Genomic DNA, 23,976 nt, shown 5'->3' on the forward strand with positions numbered 1-23,976 from the left:
AAATGTTACTGTAGCAAAATAGCTTCGTTCTCTCACAACAATTCCATCAAGGATTTTTTAAAGTGTATTAACTGAGAAATAATTGTGTATAAAAAGATTGGAAAGATAAAAAGTAATGAGGTTGCAAAGGTCTTTAAATTCCAAACTGAAGAAATTTTATTTGATCAGAACTGTTACAAGAAGTCACTGGAGTTTATAGAATAAAGATGATATGATCAGACCCACTGCTTCAGGAAATCACAGTAGCAGCAGTGATAAATGGAACTGTAGAGGAAGCTTTTGAATAGTCCAGACAAAAGAGGATGAGAACTTGAAATAAGGCAATGACAGTGTGAGTGGACAGATAGAGATGTTGTGGTTATAGAAATGACAATGATTGGCAACTAATTAGATGTGTAGGATGGGGGAGAGGATGTTATTGAGGTTGTCAATGATGGATGGTGGTTTTCTAGATATGTGGATTGGAAGAAAAGATAATGAGCTCTCTATTAGACATATTGAATTTAAGATGTGGGATATCTGGTCAGAAATGCCTAATAGGAAGTTGCTAATATAGGATTGCAGCTCAGGACATAATAGCTATATCTAGAATTCCTCTGCATAGAGAAGATAACTGACTCAATAGAAGCTGATGAAACTATGAGAAAGGTCTAGAGAAAAGAGTGATTTTCCTTTCATTTCATGTTATTATATTTATTTCATCCTTCTAACCTGCTAAGATTCTACCCTAAGATCATGTAGGGGGTAGCAGAGCTTATAATGAACCCAAGTGTTTTGCAGATCTGGTGCTATTTGTACCATACTCCATTGTCTTCTTTTTTTTTCTCCCTGTTCCTCCCACCCCTCAACCCACTAGAAATACACAGGTAGCAATTGGTCCCCATGACAGGAAATATAGAAGGATGCTATATTAACACTTGTCAGAAAAGGTTCTTATATAGATAAAAAGGAAAAGTGAGATTGGATGATCATAAAAGTCCCTCCAATCATAATTTCTAAGATGCTGACATTCAAAGTTTGACTTCAATTTAAATTTCTTTATAATCTGCAGGGGAATGCCACAACCTTAGGAATTTATTGCTTTAGAGAGAATCATACTTGAATGAATATTGTGTTCTGAGCTCCCCAAAACTCTGTTTGGTTAAGTAAATAATACAAGACCCATTACATGACCCAACATGTCAACGAAATCTCTCTCTGCATCTCTCTCTCTCTCTCTCTCTCTCTCTCTCTCTCTCTCTCTCTCTCTCTCTCTCTCTTTCTATCTAGCTTTCTTTCTCTCTCTCTGGCTCCTGGCAGGAGAAGCAGTTTCCTGACCTGCCAAACCAGGGAGCACCAAGGAAATTTGGAAGATCAGTGGGGAAATCTCTGCCAGAGTGAATGCAAAGCCCAGGTCAGCATGGCCCTCCTCAGCATAGTTGCAGCCCTCAGCACAGCAGATCCCAGTAAACAGAAGCAGGCCCAGAATGGAGTCCCCTTGGAAGCTGCTTCCAGAGCACTCACTCCATGGAAGGTAAGGGGGTGGATGAAGACTGTCAAGATCTTTCCTCTGTCCCTGGGACAGGACTCTTGTGCTTTGTCCATATTCAGAATATGATCACAGTCTGGGCCCCCATACTACTGTAGAGGAGCAAGTACCCTTCTCACAGCTCCAGAGCAGAGGGGATTGCTTGTGGTCATCCACAGACCAAGGAACATTCAAGAGAGCAGTCAGAGCCTCACATACTGAGGTCCTTGAAGGGATGTCCCAATAATACTCAAAATCTCAGGAAGTACCCCCAAATCAGGCACAGGCTGGGGAAATGAGTAAATAGAAAAAAAGGAACTTGACCACAGACAATTACTGTACTCCTATGGAGGATCAACATACACACTCAGAGGAGGAAAAAAGTTCAAGTTTCTGCATCTAAAGATTCCAAGAAAGATAGATGTTGGGCTCAGACTGTAACAGAGCTCAAAAAAATTTTGAAAATCAAATAAAGGGGGTAAAGGAAAATTTGGAAGAGTTATAAGAGCAATACAGGAAAAACATGAAAACCAAGTCAGCAACTTAGTCAAGGAGATCCAAAAACATGCACAAGACAACAACAGGTTAAAAACCAGTTTAGGTCAAATGGATAAAAGAATGCAAAAAGTTAATGAGAAGAATGCCTTAAAAAGCAGAGATGGCCAGATGGAAAAGGAGATAAGAAAGCTCTCTAAGGAAAACAATCTTTGAAATGGAGAATGGAGGTAAAGGAAGCTGATGATTTTGTGACACAATGACTCAACACAAAAGAATGAAAAAATAGAAGAAAATGTAAAATATCTCATTGAACAAATAACTGATATGGGAAACCGATCCAGAAAGATAATTTAAAAATTATTGGAAGAGCTTGACTTCAATTTTAAAGAATTTCTACAAGAAAATTTCCCTGATCTCCTAGAAGCAGAGGGCAAAATAGAAATTGAGAGAATCCACTGATCTCTTCCTGAAAGAGATTCCCCCAAAATAACCCCCAGGAATATTACAGTCAAGTTCCAGAACTTCCAAGTCAAAGAGAAAATATTACAAGCAGCCAGGAAGAAACAATTCAAATATTGTGGAACTACAGTCAGGATCACATAGAAATGAGCAGCATCCACATTAAGGGCTTGTAGGGCTTAGAATATGATATTCTGGAAGGCAAAAGAACTTGTAATACAACCAAGAATCAACTACTCAGCAAAACTGAACATTCTCTTTCAGGGAAAATGTTCCTGTTGTAACAGCCAGAACTGAACAGAAAGTTTGATCTTCAAGTATAGGACTCAGCTGAAGCATAGGGAGGGTGGATGAGAAGGATAAATTATGAGGGATTTAATGATGATTAACTGTCTGAATTCCTGCATGGGAAGATGATACAGATAATATTGATATGAACCATCTCATCTATTAGAGCAGTTAGAAGGAGCTTTTATAGTCCAGACACAGGAAAGAGCCTAATTTGAAGGTATATTATATTTTTTAAATGGAGTCAGTGGGTGAAAGGGAAATGTACTGGGGAAAAAGAGAAAAGAGAGGTAGAATAGGCTGATATTTCATGTAAAAGAGTCAAGAAATAGCTTTTTCAGTGTTATGAAAGGAGGGGGAAGGTGAGAGAGAATGAGGGAGCCTTCATTCTCATCGCAAATGGCTCAGAGAGGAAACAGCATACATACTCAATAGGGTATAGAAATCTAGAAGAAAAAAGGAGAGAAAGGAGATGGGGGAGGGGAGGGGGGATGTAGGTGATAGAGGAGAAGGTAGATCATGGGAAAGGATAGTATTTTCTTTTTTACTTTTTGTAAGGTGGTAGGATTGGGTGGTCTTTCTGGGACCAAGGGGCTGGGTGGGTCTTTGGGGTGGGATGTAGGCTTGGGGCCTCCTGGTCCCAAGGCCAGTACTCTGACCACTGTACCACTTGGCTAAAGAGGGACTGAGTGAAAGGAAAGAGAAAATATAATAAATGGTAGTGGGAAGGAATGGATAGAGGGAATTACAATTAACAATAGCATCTGTGGAAAAATATGGAAGTAACTTCTCTGATGGACTTATGATAAAGACTGAAGCACTTTTTTTCTCTTCCTTTCACTTTATTTTACATGAGGTTTTATATTTTGTGCCTAGAGGGGGATTATGTTTACTCTTCCAACAAGAATATTTAGTAATATATAAATAAAGAAAAAAAGAAAAAAGAAACTCACAAGGTTGTCTTCTGGCTGAAAGGGTTGAAGAGACATAAAACTTACCATGAAGGCTCTCATTCTCTGGAATCAATGCCTAGTTAAGTCTTTCTTAGAGAGATCACCTGTAATGCTATTCATATTCCAGTTCATAGAATTATTCTTTTTAAACTAACTTCATCCCATGACTTTCAAAGACCTTTCAACACAATTTAAACCTATAATTGTAATTGATTGATGGAACATCTTTTAGCCCTTACCTTTTAATTTTTTTATTTAATTTTATTTTTCCCCTGGTTACATGAAAAAAAAGTTTTTAAATTCTCTTCCAAAACCTTAAGTTCCAATTCTCCCCCTTCCTCTCACCCCACTCCCCCTGAGAAACAATTTACTTGATATAGGTTAATAATGCATAATCATGAAAAAAATTATCAAAACAGTCACATTGTAAAAGTAACCATAATCCCCTTCAAAAAAACGAAAAATGACAAGAAAGATAAAGTGAAAAAAAATTATATTTCAATCTGTATTCAGATACCATCAGCTCTGTTCTTTAGGATGGATAGTATTCTTTATCTTAAATCCTTCAGAGTTCTCTTGGATCACAGCATTGTTGAGAAAAGGTAGGTCATTCACAGCTGATCATCCTGCAATATTGGTGTTACTTTGTATACAGTACATTTCCCATTCCATCTGCTCATGTAAGATTTTTACTAAGAGCATCATGATCATCATTTCCCACAACAGAATACCATTTCATCTCAATCACACACCATAATTTGTTCAAACACCCCACCATCAGAAAAGAGCTGCTATAAATATCCCTATACATATAGGTTCTTTTCTTCCTGCATTTCATCTCTTCTGGAAAATAGATCTAATAGTGGCAGCACTAGACCAAAGGGTAGACATGGTTTTATAGCCCTTTGGCCATATTTCCAGATTGTTCTCAAGAATTGTTGAAATGATGCACAAAAGGATTGAGCCAAGAAGGCAGCATGAAGGCAGGAATTCCCAAAAACTCGTTCCCCAAAAAACTGTGAAATTTAGAGGGCCAGAACCTACAGAAAGACAAATTTCCAGTCTGAGACAACTTAAAAAATTCACAAGAAAGGGACCAGGGGTTGGAAAAAGTTGCTGCAAGTGTAGCCACAATCACAGCATAGCACAGTCAGGCCAGGTGCCTAGATCCCTAGGGGTGCCTTGATCTGTGACAGAAGGGGCAGTTTCCAGACCTCTGGCCCAGGGATCACCAGGAACAGCATGAAGGGGTGGTGAGAGAACTCTGCCACACCAGAATGAATGCAGAGTGAACACTGGCCTCAGAGCAGCCCTGTTGTGAGAACCTGCAGTGGGAATCGTGAAGCCAGCCTGTCCACAGATGGGAATGAGGTAGGAGAGACTACAGAGGTCTTTCTCCTCTCACTGGAGCAGGACTCACCTGTTTGCCCACACTCAAATCTAGGGTGCAGTTTAGGCTTCCATACTACCATGGCCAAGCAGGGATCATCCTTACAGCTCTAGGACAGATGGGAGGGCCTGTGGTCATCTATATATCAAAGCACAGGCAAGAGAGCAGTCAGAGTCTCTCATAAGACCTTGGAGGAATAAAGGCCCCTCTGGCTTTTCCCAACTCCCCCCCCAAAGCCTTGGAAGTAAATCAATCATAGGCTAAGGAAATGAGAAAACAACAGAAAAAGAAGAATGTGATCATTGAAAATTACTTTGGTCCCATGGAAGATTCAGAAGATGAAAAAATCAAAGCTTCTGAACCCCAAACCTCCAAGAGAAATATACAATGGGCTCAGGCTATGGATGAGTTCAAAAAAAGACTTTAAAAAATTAAGGGAGGTAGAGGAAAAATTGGGAGGAGACATGAGAGTGATGTAGACAAATCATGAAAACCAAATCAGCAGCTTAATGAAAGAAATACACAAAAATACTGAAGAAAGTAATATGTTAAAAACCAGTTTAGGCCAAATGAAAAAAGGAACACAAAAGGCAAATGAGGAAAAGAATGCCTTAAAAAAAGCAGAATTGGCCAGCTAGAAAATGAGATGAAAAAGCTCTCTAAAGAAAATAACTCTTTCAAATGCAGAATGGAACTAAAGGAAGCCAAAGACTTTGTGAGAAATCAGGAAGAAATAAAACTTTTCCAAAAACCAAAAATTAGAAGAAAATATGAAATATCTCAATGGAAAAACAACCAATCTCAAAAACAGATCTAGAAGTGATGATTAAAAACTACTGGGCTACCTGAAGCTCATGTCCAGGAAAAGAGTCTAGACTTCATTATTCAATAAATAATACAGCAAAATTGTCCTGAGATCCTAGAAGCAGAGGGTAAAATAGAAATTGAGGGAACTCACAAATCACCTCCTGAAAGAGATTCCAAAAGAAAAACTCACAGGAAGAATTCACAAATTCACAAATTCCACAACTCCCAAGTCAAAGAGAAAAATGCTAAAAGCTGCCGGAAACAAGCAATTCAAGTACTGTGGCTCTATAGTCAGGATTACAGGATCTGGCAGCATCTACATTAAGGACTCAAAGGGCTTGGAATATTATATGCTGGAAGGCAAAAGATCTTGGTTTACAACTGAGAATCAACCACCCAGCAAAACTGAACATCCTCTTTCAGGGAAAAGATGGACTTTCAATGAAACAGGGGACTTTCAAACTTTCCTATTGAAACAACCAGAGCTGAACAAAAAGTTTGATCTCCAAGTACAGGACTCAAGTGAACCATGAAGGGGGTGGATGAGAAGGATTAATTATGAGGAAATTAATGATGTTGAACTGCTTGTATTCTTGCATGGGAAGAAAATACTGATAACTCATATAAACTTTCTCATTTATAAAAGCAGTTAGAAGGAGCATATATAGACAATGCACAGGAGGGAGCTGAATATAATGGTATAATATTGTAAAAAGGTGGAGTCAATGGATGATAAAGGAAAGTGCTGGGAGGAAGAGAAAGAATAGAAAGGAAGGGCTAAGATATTTCACATAAGAGTCAAGAAAAATCTTTTTCAGTGGAGTGGAATGGGGGGAGGTAAGGGGAATGAGTGAACCTTCATTCTCATCAGAAATTACTCAAAGAGGAAAAAAAATACACACATAATAGGGTACAGAAATCTATCTTACCCTAGAGAAAAATGAGAAGAAATGGATAGAATAAGGGGGAATGGGGGGGGGAGAAGGGAAGGGGAGAATAAGTGATAGAAGAGAGGGAAGATCGTGGGAGAGGGTACTCAGATACAACACACTTTTGAACAGGGTCAGGGTGAAAGGAGATAGAGAACAGAATAAATGAGAGTGGGGAGGAATAGAGTGGAGGTAAATACAGTTAGTAATAGCAACTGTGGGAAAAATATTGAAGCAACTTATTTGGTGGACTTATGATAAAGAAAGCAACTCATCCCAGAGACAGAGCCATTGGAATCTGAACACAGACAGAAGCACAATTTTTTTCTCTCTAACTATTCTTGAGTTTCTCATCTTTTGGGGGTGAAGGGGTTTAATGTTTACTCTTGCAACAAGATTATTGTGATAATATAAAATAAATAAAGCAAAAGAATAATTGTAGAATCATTTCACAACTCCTCCAACAGTGTATCACTGTCTGTCTCAATTTCACTATAGACCTTTTACATTTGTCATTTTCTCTTTCTGTCCTATTAGACAATACATTAGGTATTAAGGTAGTATCTCAGAATTGTTCCAAACTGCATTTTGCCATCAATAGTGAATTAAGACATTTTTAAAAGTGATTTAAAGGGTAACTAGGTGGCGTAGTGGATAAAGCACCAGCCCTGGAGTCAGGAGTACCTGGCCTTGGGCAAGCCACTTAACCCTCTTTGCCTTGCAAAAACCTAAAAAAAAAGTGATTTAAACAGATTGCACTGATAACCTCCTCTGACAACTATTTATATCTCTTGATCATTTATCAATTGGAAAATGCTTCTTATTTGTATTATAAGTTGACTCAGTTCTCTATGTTTAAAAAATGAGATCTTTAGCATAGAAACTTATTTCACTATTTTCCCCCACAGGTTCTATTGCTAGCTGTATTTCTCTCCATCCTATTCCCCCCAATCCCTTTTATTCTATTCTCTCTCCTTTCATCCTGTCCCTCTTTAAAAGTGTTTTACATATGACTACCCTCTCCCACAATCTTCCCTCTCTTCTATCATCTACAGCCTCCCTCTCCTGTCCCCTTTCTCCCATCCCTTTCCTAGCCTACTTTCCTCTATAATAAGATGATTTCTATACGTATTTGAATGTGTGTATATTCTTCCCTCTCTGAACTACTTCTGATGAGAGTAAGGCAAAGTCCATTCCCCTTCACCTCCCCCTTCTCTTCTACCATAAAAGCTTTTTCTTGGCTCCTTTATGAAAAATTACTTACTCCATTCTAGCTTTTATTTCCCTTTCTTCCAACACATTCCTCTCTTGTCTATTAATACCATCTTTTTTTTAATATATTATACCTTCATATTCAACTTCCACCTGTGCCTTGTCTATATATGCTCCTTCTAACTGAACTAATAAATGAGAAGATTAATTTGAGTTATTGTATCATCTTCCCTTGCAGGAATATAAGCTGTTCAATATCATTAGGTCCTTCATTATATTTTATATTTTTTTCTAGTTTTTTCATTCTTTAGTTTTGTTTTACTGTTTCTTGATTTCTCGCAATAGTCTTCAACTTCCCTTTGCTCTGTTCTGTATTTTAAGCAATTATTTTCTTCGGTAAGTTTTTGTATTTCCTTTTCCTTTTGGTCAATTCTGCTTTTTTAGGCAATTTCTCCTCATTGGCCTTTTGAACCAACTTTTCCATTTGGCCAAGTCTGGTTTTTAAGATGTTATTTTCTTCAGTATTTTTTGTATCTCCTTTACCAAGCTACTGACTCTGTTTTCATGATTTTCCATTATTGCTCTCATTTCTCTTCCCAATTTTTCCTTTACCTCCCTTACTTGATTTTCAAATTCTTTTTTGAGCTCTCCCATGGCTAGAGACCAATTCATATTTTTCTTGTATGCTTTGGATGTAGAAACTTTGACTTTGTTATCCTCTTCTATTTTGTATTTTGATCTTCCATATAACCAAAGTAATTGTCTTAGATCAGATTTTTCTTGTGCTGTTTGCTTATTTCCTCAGTCTATGACTTGGTTTTAACTATTTATTAAGGTAGGGCTCTGATTCCAGAGTGGGGGACACACTGTTCCCAACTTTTGATGGTTTTTTGCAGCTTTTTTCAGTGATACCCTTCAAGGTCCTACAAGTTATTTATTCCTCCAAGGTCTTATGAGAGACTATGACTACTATCCCGGTCTCTGTTGCATTCTGTGGGTGACTTAAACTCCTCTCTCCCCTGGAACTATGACAGACCCTGTTTTGCTAAGGGAGAAGCTCTGTTTCTACTCCTTTTCCTGATCCTGGTACCTCAGACTAACCTCGATCTGAATATGGGCAAAGCAATTAATTCCTGCTTCAGAATTAGCAAAGAGATCTCTGCAAGCTCCCTGACCCCTTAACATCCATGGGCTGAAAGCTCTGGAAGTGGCTGCCCCAGCCCTGCCTCAACTCCTGAGGTATGCTCTTGGTCTTCTGGGGTTCAGTCTTTGCTGCTGAGATCTACACTAGACTGTATTCCAATCACATCCTGCTCAGCAGAGATTTTCTGCTGATCTTACAAGTTTTCCTTGGCAATCCCTAGGCTGAGAGGTCTGGAAACCACCACTGTTACCACTGACCCAGACACACAATGTTCTCTGGGTGACTGGGATGAGTTAGCTCCCACATGATCCAGATTGCTGTGCAGACCTTTCCAATCCTGTGCAGCAGACCCTTCCCATGAATCTTCCAAGTTGCTTGGAATGGAAAATTTTTTCACTCTGTCTTTTTGTTGATTTTACCCCTCTAGAATTTGGTTAGAGTCATTATTTAAAGATATCTGGAATGATTTAGGGGAGAACTTGGGAAGAATCCTCTCATTTACTCTGAAATCTTGGTTCCATCCCTATTAGTGGGGTGGAGTGACTTGATTGAGGCAATGTATCATTCAACTTTCCTATTATAGGGAGATTCCTGAAATTGTATACCAATTAAATAAAAAAGGGGAATGTAGCAGCAGTAACTAGCTTAAAAATCTGTCATTTAAGGCTCTAGTGTGGCCTGAAATCTACTGAATTGTCATTGAAGATATCTAGACTAGATGGTTTATGACTTCCTTTTAGCTCTAAAATTATTGATTCCCTTTTATCCATTATATAATGTCTTTGAGGGAAGGAATTGCTTTTTTGTTTTTATTTGTATTCACCTTTCTCAGCATAGTGCCTGGCACATAGTAGATGTTAAATAAATTCTTGTTGATTGATTGACTGGACAAAAATCACAAAATTATGATGACTGGGCCTACTAAAAATTATCATGTTATCTTAACTGACTTCTCATTGCCTTAAGACAATACTTTTATATCTCACTAGTTGATTCACTGTCACATTCACCATAGCAACTGTTCTTAATTTCATGATTCCTTAAAACTTCCATAGCAACTCTTACCCAACACTCCCAGCTGAAGACCTTGCTACCTCATTTTTCATCAAAAATTGAGGCTATTTGGAGATTTCTCCTTTTCTTTTCATTTCCCTCAGATTTCTTCACTTTCTTCTCTATGAAGATGTTCATTTTCTTTGCCAAGGAAAACCAGATTACCCACATCCTTTATCTTATTCCATCCTATCTTCTATAATATATACCCTATTTCCCCATGTGTAAGACTCACCCTTATCCAAAAAATTTGGGGTCTAAAAACTGGAAGTGTCTTACACAGTGGTTGTAGATAAATTTTTTTACTTGCATTTTCCACTTTTTCATACTTGTCTTTTTTGCTCATTGTTTTGTATTTGTTACCAATATATTAGGTTATGTTTTACCACATTCAGCCCAGAAATGTCTCAGAAAAGATTTTCATGCAGTGCTGAATCCAGTTTGCAGAAGTGAAAGGAAATCGTGCTGCTAACATCATTTTGGTCTTCCCCTGACTGAGAAAACAATCCGAGACTGGCCACAGGAAGAAGAAAACCTACTGAAAGCACCACAGTAGAAGAAGGCCAGGAGAGGTAAGTCAGCAAAATGGCCTGATGTAGAGAGGGAATTAAAGAGATGGATTGAAGAGCAAAGAGACATTGGAATTCCTGTGTCCACAAAGATGGTTCAGCAGGAGGCAAAAATAACTGCTGATGAAAAAGAAGTGACTGATTTCAAAGGAGGACACATCTGGTACTTCAGGTTTATGAAAAGGAATGGATGAAGCATGTGTCCACACACAAGACTTGCCTAGGGAGTGCTTGTGGTCAATGACAGACCAGAGCACAGGCAGCAGAGCAGTCAGAGCCTCTGCTAAGACAATCATTTGTCATCAAACATCAATGAGGATGAGCTAATGGATGGGAGTTTTGACAGTAATTAGTTGAATGAATTTTATGATGAATAAAACTTGAGTTCATTAACTTTATGAAATACTTTTTCTTTCAAATTTTAGTCCCAAAAATTAAGGTGCATCTTATACATGGGAAAATATAGTGGTCTCCTCTATCACGCCTACTCTCAGAAATTTTCCATCTCTTCCTCTACTGGATACTTCTCTACTGCCATGTCTCCTTATTCCCCCATGAAAACAAAGACAAAATAAAGAATCAACAATGCTCACTTTATTTGTCCATACCCAGTGGATATTGTTCTATTTCTTTCCTCTCTTTTGTGAATAAATCCATTGAGAAAGCTGTCTTTAATCAGTGTTTTCATTTTCTATCCTTTCCTATATTCCAAAATATTCTACAGTTTGACTTTTTGATCTCATCATTCAAGTTATACATTTTTCTACAAAGTAACTTATGATCTATTTGTTGACAAATATAGTTACCTTTTTTCAATTCTCATTCTGTTTTTAAGTTTATAAAAAAGGGGGTAAATGAGGTAAAACAGGAACAGTCGTTAAAAAGATGATTCTCAAATATTGGACATACTTTCTTTTTTGCATATTCATGGTCCTTAGGGAGAGTGAACTCAAACTTGAGGTTCAGTGGTAATGAAATACATTTATAACACAGGGTACTTCCTACTCATAGCTCTGGATGGTCTTTTCTCCCTTTGTGGAATCTTTATTAGATTCCCCTTGAGTATAACTCTCTGTTCCACCCAAAGGATGTAAGTCTTTATGGAATTTACAGCTATTGCTGCTCTCTAACATGAGGGACCCAATGCCACATAAGCTATCAATTGCCAAAGATCGCCATTTCTACCTTCATAATCTCGCTTACCTCTGATCATTTCTCCTCATTCAAACAGCTACAACCTTAGTTCAGACCCTCTTTACCTCTTATCTTCATAATTGCAGCAGTTTCCATTTTGTTTATGTTTTGTGAAACAATAGGATTAAGTGACTTGCCCAAGGTCCCACATCTAGGAAGTATCAAGAGTCTGAGAACAGATTTGAACTCAAGGTCTTCTGACTCCAGAGCTGGTCTCTATTCACTGTGCCATCTAGCTGCCCCTGCAATGGTTTCCTAATTGACCCTCCTTATGTCTCTCACCAACCCATTAATTCAACAAAGTACTGCCAATCAAATTTCTTTAAGTACCAATCTGACTGCCTCTAGATTAAAATATAATTTCTTCTGTTTATAATTTTGAAATTTATTTTTAACATTTCTTTTTTGAATGTTAAATTTCAGAGTGTCTCCTGTGCTTTTCTCCTCCTATACCCACTGAGAAGAAAAACAATATGATATCACTTATACATTTGAAGTCAATACAAAACATTTCCCTATTTGTTAAATTTCAAAAAAGCACAAAAAAATAAAGTAAGAAAATTACACTTCAATTTGCATGCAGAGTATCATGTTTCTCTCCAGAAATGTATAGCAATTATTTTTTAATCATGAGTCCTTTGGAATTGTTTTGGATCCCTATATTGATCTCAGTAGCAAGTCTGTCACAGTTGAAGTTCATAACATTATTATTACTATGCACTATCTCTAGTTCTCCTGCCTCCACTTTGCTTCAGTTCCTATAGGTCTTGTGATATGTTTTTTTTCCCTAAACTCATACCCCCAAATCATATCTTTTAGCACAATAGTCTTCCATCTTAATCATGAACCGCAACTGTTCAGTCACTCCCAAATTAATTAGAATCCACTTAATTTACAATTCTTTGTTACCAAAAATGCTTGTTATAATTATTTTTATATTTTGAAGTCTTTTCCTTTTTTCCCCCTTTATCTCTTTGGAATACAGATCTAGCAGTGGTACTGTTGCATCAAAGAGTCTGCTGTTTTATAGCCCTTAGGGCATTGTTCCTGATTGTTCTCCAGAATGGCTGGACCAGTTTACTACTTCCACCAACAATTCATTAAGGTATCTATTCTCCTCTCTTTCCCTCCAGCATTTGTAATTTCTCAAAGAAGTGAGATAGTAATTGTGCTAAGCAATTGTCTGTTTTTTCAGATATACATATGTATACACATACATATATATATATATATATATAAATATATACATATATGGAAGCATAGGTATATGTATATAGCTGCATATGTGAATGTGTATAGCTTTATGTGTTTATATGTCTCAGAGCTATTTAGTATGCTTTTCTCTAATCAATAATGATTTAAGCAATTTTTTTCAAATATCTAGATAGGTTTGCTATCTTCTGAAAACTGTTCATTTCCTACAAATAATTTATTAATTGGAGAATGGCTGTTTTTTTTTAAATTTGACTCAGTTCCTTATATATTTGAGAAATCTTGCCCCTAATCAGGGAAAATTTCTCTAATTTTTTTTTTATATTTCTTCATGGGTTTTAGTTAAATATGGTTTCCCGATTATCTCTTTCAATTAGTCTAATTTTACTTTTGCTTTGTCTAAGATCAAGATTTCATTCTTCACTGTTTCAAATCTATGTGTCCCTTTCTGTCACAAATATGTCACTTACATACAACATATTGTTGGAATCTAGTTTCTAATCCATTTTGCTATGAGTTAGCTCATCCCATTCACCTTCACAGTTATGATCACTTACTGTGTATTTCCTTCAGTTCTATTTTACTCTGTTTAGCCTTCCTTCTCTCTTTTTGTCTTGTTCCTTCTAAAAAACCTGTCATATTTCAGGTCACTACTCCCCCAATACACTTTCCCTTTTATCCTCCTTATCTCTTTCCCCTTCTTCTTCTCTGTCTTTAGGGTAATGAATTTCTTTTACCTTACTCTCTTTAGGGTAAGAAAAATTTCTGTACTTGAGTATGTGTTTGTGTATTCTTCCCTCTTTGAGGCAATTCTCAATAAGAATAAAATCTTCATTCTTCTTGACTTCTCTTCAGACCATGGCACTGTCTATCACCCCTTTCCCTTATATACACTCTTCTCTAGGTTTTCATGATACTGCTATTTTCTTAACCACCTTTTCCTTGTCTAACCATTCCTTTCCAGTCTCCTTTGCTGAATCTTTGTTCATCTTTTAAACATTGTCTGATTTTCAATGGGAAATACATTGGTGGGAGTTAATTAAGTTTACACCAAGAAATTCAACTCTCAAGATAACTAAAACTACAATAGTAGTCATCTTTAGAGACATGGCTCAAAAATGCTTAGTGGAATTTGGGTAAATAGCTTAAAAGTGAGAGAGAACACATGTATTACTCATATCTATATTAATAATGGAAATTTTAATTCCTTGATAATAAGCACTGCATTTTCTTCTTTTATACTAGCTAGTCAATGGACACTAAATATATGTTTTGTATTATTATGGGTTGTCTAAATATCCAATGTAATCTAAATGCAATTATGAAAGTTAACCCACTAAAAGTGCCCATTTATCTATTCTAAAAACTATGTAGAAGAAATTGGTATATTTTTTAAAATCAAGAAATCCATTAGTTAACAATCAGTAAAATTCCAAGGGATTCTAAGATTAAGTGATTTTTTCATATGGAGCAATAATAGAAGGAAGAATTTAGATGCTACCCTAGATTTGATGCTATCTTTAAGTATACATCTATTAGCTTCTAGCATACCCAAAGTTTTCACTAGGTTTTTCCAGAACCAATATATTTGTAAACAAATAGAGTACTCATAATTGTGTTGTCTGACTTATGGTGATTGTTAATAACAAAACTGATCCATTTTGTCAAGCAATTGTCTGTATTCTCCTCATGCACATATACATTTACATATAAATTATATATATATATGTAATACACAAAATATGTATTAATTTACTTAAATACAAAGAACATATGTATAGCTGCATAAGTGTATGCACATAGATACATATTTGTGTTATGTATTTATCTCCCTGTGTTTGTATAATCTCAATGACTTTAGTGAAGATTAGATAATGGAAGAAGAGAAACAAAATTAAACTTAAGGTGGTCACATCATTAGCTGAAAAGTAATTAGCTTCTTATTATATACTCATTGCCAAGAGGAACACTCTTGAGATATCTGGAGTGAAAAAGAGGATATGGATCATAGAAATTCATGAATGATATAAGAATTTATATTTGTAAGTTAAATATGACTAGGTATTCTTCATATAATCATAATCAAAATGACATGATATTTGGATGCATTATTTCTGAAGGTGCAAATTCCTTTTAACTACTTTAGAAAGAAGGTTTATAAAGAAGTAGAATGTAAGATGTCATCTTTTCTAGTTATATCCTTTATTACATGTCTCTTTTTAAAGTTTTTCATACTTTTTTCTTCAGTTAAAGTTTCCTTGAGAAAATGCATTGGTTCAACTCTTTGTATTTCTGCCTCCAGTGTGAGACATTAGTAGTAGGCATAGTAAGTATTGATTAGTCTCTTACTGAGTGAATGATCAAACCATGAAATCCAAGAGCAAAAAATAAAGTAAGCTGATCATCTGGCAAAAACCATGGATGACCAGCAAAGAGTCTGAAATAACCAAGATATCAACAGAAAATGAGGAAGGCTTCCATCATATTAGGTGAACTATCTGTGCCAAACCAATTGGAGGGAGATGGACAGGAATCAAATATAAAGAATAGATAAGTTCAAGTTTCAATTTGCATAATTTAGGAGAATATCCATCACTGTGAGATCAATTTTAATGTTGCTTATAAATCTGTCTATAAGGAGTTTAAAAAAGCAGAAAGAAAAAAATACAATTTAAAATATTATTGCAAAAGTGCCTTCTACACAGGTTTCAGAAATATGTTTTAATGGTTCTTTTAAATGGTGAGAAGATTTGAAATTCTGAAGCAAGATATAAAGTTAAGGTCAAATTAATCATTCTGGTTTAACTTGGAATACTAAATATTAATGTTCATCCTTAGCATGTGTGGCATATTTTATGCCATTCATCTGATTATAAATAGTACAATCTGTGACGTGTCATGATTCACAATGTATAAACTGTCAGTACTCTTTACTGCATATCAGTCAGACCTCTCTAACCCTGTTAATTAATGAGCAAATAAAAATGAAGTGTGCTTTTTGGTAAGCATAGGAAGAGAACTATATTGTCTAGGTAAGTTTCAAATGTGAGATGGAGGGAAACTTCAATCTTGGTTAAGAAGATAGGAATGAAAGAGCAAGAAAAAGAAGTCAATTTTGCTACAATTGGGAAGGGAACCTAGGAAGGCATTCCAGAGGTAAATAGTCAATAAATAATTTAGATTTTACTTCTTTGTAAAAATAATTATGAGAGATATCAAGACATGAAGGCAGTCCCAACTTTTAACTGATTAGAAAGATGCAAATTGTGAATGCAAGATATAAACATATGAAATGATTTTCCCTATTATGTACAATTAGTATTTTTAAAATGTATGCAATGAACTTGACCTGTTAATTTCCAGATCATTATCCAGTTCCAGTCTCTACCCCAAATTTCAGTCCTACCATTTCAAGACAAGGAGACATCTAAGACTTAACATATATAAACCAAACTCTAAGTCTCCCTTTTTGCAAAAGTTCCTAATTTTGTTAAAATTTCACCATCCTTCAAGCCTTCTATATTTATAATCTCTCAAAATTATCCTACACTTCTCATTCTTCCTTACCCCACATATCAAATTACTCAATCTTGCTGTTTCATTCTATCTCTCGCATCTTATGACTTATCTTTATTCATCACTTCATATCTTTTCCAAATTATTGCAATGAGCCTCTAAATTGTTCCCCATGCTTCGGATCTCTCCATAACATTACATCTTATACACTGCTGACAAAATAATTATCAGTAAGTGTAGCTTCTCCCATATGATTCCCATATCCAGTGAACCACACAATCCACTTATTACCTCTAGGATTAAATGAGGACTCCTTTGATCGAGTTTTCAATCTACACAATCTGACCCCAACCTATTTTTACAAGATCAGTGAATATTATTCCCCCTTCCTAATTTCTGTGCTCCAGACTAGTTAACCTTCCTTTTGCTTCTCATTTTCAACATTCTGTTGCCTATTTCAATGCTCTGCATTCTCTTTTTATTATCTCTTCAGGTAATATGCCTGGTAGTGGTATTACTAGATCAAAGGATATGTCTGGCTTTATTGTTTTTCTTCATTTGATTGTGAGGTTTTTATGCCTTCATAGATGTTCAGTTTTTATGTAGGTGTCATGTACCACAAAGAAGAAAGAATATTACTTTATTTCACCATTCAGTTTTCTCCAGAAGTCTATCATATCTAACTTTTCTAAAATTTCATTCCCCTTCTTAACTTACATCTTTTTTTATTTTGTGTTTAGATTTATCTAATTATGAGAGAGAGAGAGAGAGAGAGAGAGAGAGAGAGAGAGAGGCTGGAGGCCCCCATTAATATAGTTTTTTGTTTTTGTGTTTTGTTTTTTTAGATTTTTGCAAGGTAAATGGGGTAAGGTGGCTTGCCCAAGTGCCACACAGCTAGGCAATTATTAAGTGTCTGAGACCAGATTTGAACCCAGGTACTCCTGACTCCAGGGCTGGTGCTTTATCTACTGCGCCACCTAGCCGCCCCTTAATATAGTTTTACTGTCTATGTTTTACTATAATTCATTTAGCTTCTTCTTTAAAAATGGGTATATTGTACTACTTCATGCACATATGTTTAATTTTGATATTCCTTCATTACTTATGTTACCTTTAGGAAGATGTAGTTTCCTTTCTTATTCCTTTTAATTATATCTATTTTGGTTTTAGCTTTGTCTGAAATTAGTATTGCTACTCCTTTTTTACTTCAAGTGAAGCATAATATTTTCTTCTCTAGACTTTGATCTTTACCCTGTTTGTATCTCTCTACTTCAAATGTATTTCTTGTAAATAAGTATATTATAGGATTTGGGTTTCCATTTTATAAGAGAATTCATACCATTCATGGTTATGATTACTAACTCTTTATTTACCTCCATCATATCTTTCCCCACTCCCTCAGACTTTTCCCCTTTCCCCTTCTACTTCTCTAAAGGCCTGCATAAATTTCTAAACCAAATTGGGAATGTAAATTAATCCCTCTTTTAGTAAAATCTGTTGACAGTGGAATTTTTTCAGTCTTCACACTCTCCCTCTTTCCTTATACTATAATAAATCTTTTGTGCCTCTTCATTTGGTATTAATTAATCTCTAATATCTTCATCTTCTCCTCCAAGTATAATTATTTTTTCACATCTTCTTTCATATCTGTCTTGTACTCACATCCTCTGTCAAAATATATCTTTTCAAATGTCCTGATAGAACTATAATTCTCTAGAGTTATAAACATCACCATATCATGATCAATTTATGATCACATCCTCTTTTCAAGTACACTCCCTCTAACTGTCCCAATAGAAATACAACCCTTGTGATCTAAAGCACCATCACATCATGATCAATTTATAATGAAATTGTCTTTTTAATTTTGCTCCTTTCACATGTCCTAAGAGAAATATAGTTCTCAAGAGTTACAAGTACTATCTTCCCATATAGAAGTATAGTTTAGTCTTATTGACTAAATTTTTTTCTTTCAGTTTACCTTCTTACATATCTCTTGATTCCTGTCTTTGAAGATCAAATTTTCTGTTCAGTTTTTGTCTATTTATTAGTAAGTATAAATTTTTTTTAATTTTAATTTTAATTTTATTGAAAATCCATCTTTTTCCCCCTGAAAGAATATGTGGAATTTTGCAAGGTAATTGATTCTTGGTTTCAATCCAAGACCCTTTGACCTCTAGAATATCATATTCCATGCCCTCTGATCCTTTAACGTTGAAATCAATAAGTTCTACGTAATCCTGATTGTGGTTCCCTGATATTTAAATTGCTTCTTTTTATTTACTTTGCAGTCTTTTCTCTTTTAGCTGATAATTCAGCAATTTGTCTACAATACTGCTTGAAGTTTTTCTTTTGAAGTCTTTTCTTGGGGTGTGATCAATGGATTCTTATAAGAACTATTTTATCTCCCTGTTCTAGAACATCAGTACAGTTTTCTATAATAATATCCTGAAAGATATTATCCAGACTCTTTTTATGATTTTGGCTTTTGGGGTAAACCAACAATTCATAAACTATCTCTCCTGGATTTATTTTGAGTTTAGTCATTTTTCCTAAGAAGTACTTTTTATTTTTTTTCATTTTTTCATCTTTTTGGTTTTGTTTAGTGGAATTTTGGAGTCTCATAGAGGTATTAGTTTCCATTTGTCCAATTCTAAATTTTAGGGTTCTGTTTTCTTCTGTTAACTTTTGTGCTTTTTTTTCAATTTGGCTAATTTTACTTTTGTATGAGTTGCTTTTCTTTCCCAGTTGGCTATTTCTACTTTTATATGAGTTGGTTTCTTTTTCCATTTGGCCAATTATTCTTCCTCTCATCTTAGGTTTTAACATCTTTTGTGAACTCTTCTAAGAAGTCTTTTGGTATTTGAGACCAATTCATAAATCCATTTGAGGCTTCATATGCAGATATTTTGTCCCTGCTTTCCTCTTCTGAAATGGCATTTTTATAAGCCGCTCTTTTTTTTTTTTTTTTTTTTTTTGCTCATTTCTATAATTGAGCTCTGCTTCTGGGGCAAAAAAAGGGCATAGTCTCAAACTTTTTGTACCAGGAACTAGAGGTCTGGACCCTGGCTTTCTGCTCTGGTTTTTCAGATGCAAGTAGTTTGTTTCATGTATTAGGGTAGCCCAACCCATATTTGCCTGCTTGAATAGCTTTCCTGGGTTTGAATTTTGCTTTCTGAGCTGAGATTGGAACCTACTGCACCACTGGCCTCTTGACCTCAGACCTGAGTTGTGCTGTGGCTAGGAGCCCTCCATTGATTACTCAGCCTTCTCGCCTACACTTAGATATACTTTCCTTTTACCTGCATGAGACAGATCTTTTATGAAGTTCCTCCTTGATATCTTGAATCGAGAATTTGTTTCACTCTAGATTTTTTGGTGTGTTGTTACTTTATAGTCTGTTTAAATCTCCACTTAAAGTTCCTGATTCCTGCTTTTTTTTTTTTGCAAGGCAATGGGATTAAGTGGCTTGGCCAAGGCCCCACAGCTAGGTAATTGTTAAGTGTCTGGGGTCAGATTTGAACTCGGGTACTCCTGACTCCAGGGCCGGTGCTCTATCAACTGTGCCACCTAGCTGCCCCTTAAAGTTGTTTCTGGAAAAGCTCTGGGAACTGTATAGCTTCCTACTGGCACCTTGAGTCTGTCTCCAGAAGTTTATTCTACAGTTCTTAATGAGGTTTTTATGCTCTAGAGCAATTCTACTCATTTTAATTGTGTTTTTCATTGTGTTTCAAATGTGTCTCTTGCAAAGAATATACAGGTATCACAAGTCTAGTTATAAAGTCTCATAAGTTCAAAACTAGACAAAAATATTTGTCCCATCCTGCATTCTGATCTCTAACTCATTGTGCTATCATCTTTAATTTTTTTGAGTGAGTTCAACTTATCTTTTTTTACAGTTATGAATTTCTTTCATATAATACTTTTTACCTCTTATCTTTATCTCTTTATAGAGGAAGCAGTGAAAATGGAGAAATATGATCAATATGAATTATCTGTAATTGGAAGGATTGCTTCCACATTATTGCACTTCCTTTTTTTCCCTTTCCCAGATCCTAGCTACTAGTCCTCAAATTTCTTTATTTTTAACCTCCAGGAAACCCTGTCCCTGCCTCAGCTACAGGCACAACTCTGTTCAACATGAGGGCCAGTGGTTGAGAGGTCTGTTGACTTGCTTGGACTTAGCACATGACTCACATTGGTCAGTGCTAGGGCTAAGGGAACTCTAGAGCTGGGAGATGGAGAATTGAACTGCTAAGTTCTCCTGGGATTCTCACCTTCATCATCCCTTTTTTTCTTGCTGCTTCTTCAACATCAAATCTTATTTCTGGAAAAATTCCTTAAAAGCATTGAGTGAGTTTTGGTTTATATCAGCTTCTGGGGAGAAAACATGGCAGCAAACATGGGTGAAACTGCATGGAGCACCAACCAAAAGTGATAATCTCTCTGTTAATTCAAAGTTCAGCATTTCTGACTTAAAGATTGGCACAATGGATATTTTAGTTGGATTATCAGATAAACTAACCAAACTGAATGCATTTGGGAAAGGAGTTGTTAAGAAAGTGCCTCAATATCTGTCTGATGTACTAGAAGATAATAGAGATAAAGTTCTAGAAAATCTCTTGGCCAATGGAGTTGACTTGGTTGCATATAGAACAAGGTTCTAATGGGATATGGCCAAGTATCCAATCAAGCAGTGCCTGAAAAATATTTCTGAAATGATTGCCAGGAGAGTAAATCAAATTGACAATGACAAAGCCTAAGCATGCATATAATAATCTGATAGGCAGTCTTCAGAATTTGGAAAGAAAGAAAGTGGGAAAGTTAAACCACAATGCTTGGGTTAATGATATGAAACACTGGGTGAGATGGTAGTTGCAAGGTGTAGCAAAGTTCTTTCAGAGGACCAACCTATGCACTATTAGCTTGTTTAGAAAGGTGGTAGATGACTTCAGGCACAAAGCCAGAGAGAACAAATTCATTGTGATTTTCAGTATAATTGAGGAGGAAATGAAAGTAGAGAAAGAAGAGATGACTAGGCTCTCCACCAACAAGAAAGAGTAATTTGGATCACTAGTTCAGTTACTGAAAGTGAATTTCAGCAAAGATTTTAATAGCATGGATTCATGTGAATCCATAAGAGTTTTTGTTGAGTCTGTTTTAAGATATTTTTAATCTCATTCCCTTTATGATTTATCTATAAATCTAAAGTTTGTTTTGTTTCTGTCTCTTCTATTTTATTTTCCTTTATAAAGTATACTTGGCACTCTCTCCTCATCCTTCTCTATTTCTGTGGTGTTCAATGTATTTCTACAACCAAATCTTTGTATATTATATGAGTGTGTTGAATGTTCTTTTGTCTGATTCAGGTGAGAATGAATTTCATGTAATGTTTGCTACTCTTGCTATTTTCGTTTTTCTTTTTCTTTTTTTTGCAAGGCAGTGGGGTTAAGTGGCTTGCCCAAGGTCACACAGCTAATTATTTAGTATCTGAGACCAGATTTGAACTCAGGTACTGCTGACCTCAGGGCTGGTGTTCTACCCTCTGTGCCACCTAACCGCCCCTATTTTCTTTCTCTTTTTTTTCATCTTACCATTCAAATTGTGAGAGTCAACTTTCAAACTTTTTTTAAAAAAAAGTTTTATTTATTTAAGGCAAGGAGGCTAAGTGACTAGCTCAAGGTCACACAGCTAGGTAATTATTAACTGTCTGAGGCTGCATTTGAACTCAGGTCTTCCCCTGACTCCAGGGTCGGTGCTCTATCCACTGCACCACCTAGCTGCCGCACCTATTCTCCCCCTCACTTTTCCTCAATTCTTTGATTATACATACCTGTATCCCTCCCTTTTCTTTCCTCTTCTAAGGTCAAAAATACAAAATGAAAACATCATCCCTAGGGGATATTAGTGTTCTGAAAGAACATTTTCCTCTTTTCCCTATAATTAAAATCCATTTCCTCTTAGAAGATTGTGTCTAGTGTTGCAAATAAATTATTCCCAGTTCTAACCTTTAACTTTTTGCTTTTTTTCAATTACATTTCCACAATTTTCTCTCTTTGATGGTACTAGTTGCCTAATTCTTATGGTTTATCTTTTGGTTCTCACTATCCTTACTCAGTACATTAACTCTTTATATCTACTTGCAATTGATTGCCTCTTCTTTCATTTTGAGTTTTCTTTTAAAATTTTCCAAAAATTTCTCTCTATTTTCACTTTTCCTTTTCCTTCTAATAAATCTGGATGGTTTTTAATATATGATATCATGAAGTATGGTATCTAGATTTTTTTGTTTTGGATTAAGGAACACAGTTCTCAAATTACTTCTCTTTGACTTGTATTTTGTGTAAATTTCTCAAGTAACCTACATATTCTAATTTTTTTTAATTTAGAATTGGATAAGCTTCTTTTTCCTCACTCCCAATTCAACAAAAAATAATTTTGTACAGAATCAAGTAAAATAACTTTCTATGTTGTCCATGTACAAATATGTCTGTACCATTCCATATTGTGAGTCCCTCTCTGTCAAAAGGTAGATAGCATGCTTTGTCATTGTTCTTTAAAATCATGATTGGTCACTGAATTGAGCAATTATTTAGCTTTTCAAGTTGTTTATCTTTACAAATGTAACAATATATAAACTTTTATCTTGGTTCTTTCACTTTATATAAGTCATTCAGTCATTCTCATTTTATTTTACTGAAATCTTCCCTATTATAAATTCTTAGAGCATAATATTGTTTTATCAATTATCTCATAATATGGGGGACCGTTCTCCAATGAATTAGAATCCCTTTGTTTCTAATTCTTTACTGCTGCAAAAAGAGCTGTCACAAATATGTTTGCCATATAGGACCTATTTTCATCTTTTTTTAAAATAATTTCTTAGCAGTAGCTCTATCACTGAATTTTTTTCATTATTTCTTGGATATCGTTCAAAGTTCCTTTTTAGAAAGGCTTGATTGATTCACATGTCCACTAAAATGCATTAATATGCCTATGTTTATGAAGCCCATTTAACAATTTTAATTTCCATTTCAATCTGTTGTATGTGAAATGGAAAGCTGGAGTTGCTTTAATTTGCACTTGTCCTTATTGATGATTACATATTTTAATTTCTTCCTTTGAAAACTGCCTGCCAATGTCTATCCTCTAACCATTTATGTATCAGTGAAAGATTTTTATCTGTATAAATACAAATCAATATTTTAGAAGAGAAATCTTTATCAGAGATTTTCCCCAATTAAC

General features: G+C 35.5%; 2 pseudogenes; both read left to right on the top strand.

Annotated features, from left to right (window-relative positions):
• Positions 1 to 1,399: 1,399 nt before the first annotated feature.
• On the top strand, positions 1,400 to 21,906 carry LOC141498824 (V-type proton ATPase subunit C 1 pseudogene; annotated as a pseudogene).
• A 160-nt stretch (positions 21,907 to 22,066) lies between these two features.
• Positions 22,067 to 23,976, top strand: part of LOC141498825 (V-type proton ATPase subunit C 1 pseudogene) — a 12,987-nt pseudogene continuing 11,077 nt past the window's right edge.

Source organism: Macrotis lagotis, chromosome X (assembly GCF_037893015.1).
Source record: "Macrotis lagotis isolate mMagLag1 chromosome X, bilby.v1.9.chrom.fasta, whole genome shotgun sequence".
Classification (NCBI taxonomy): Eukaryota; Metazoa; Chordata; class Mammalia; order Peramelemorphia; family Peramelidae; genus Macrotis; species Macrotis lagotis.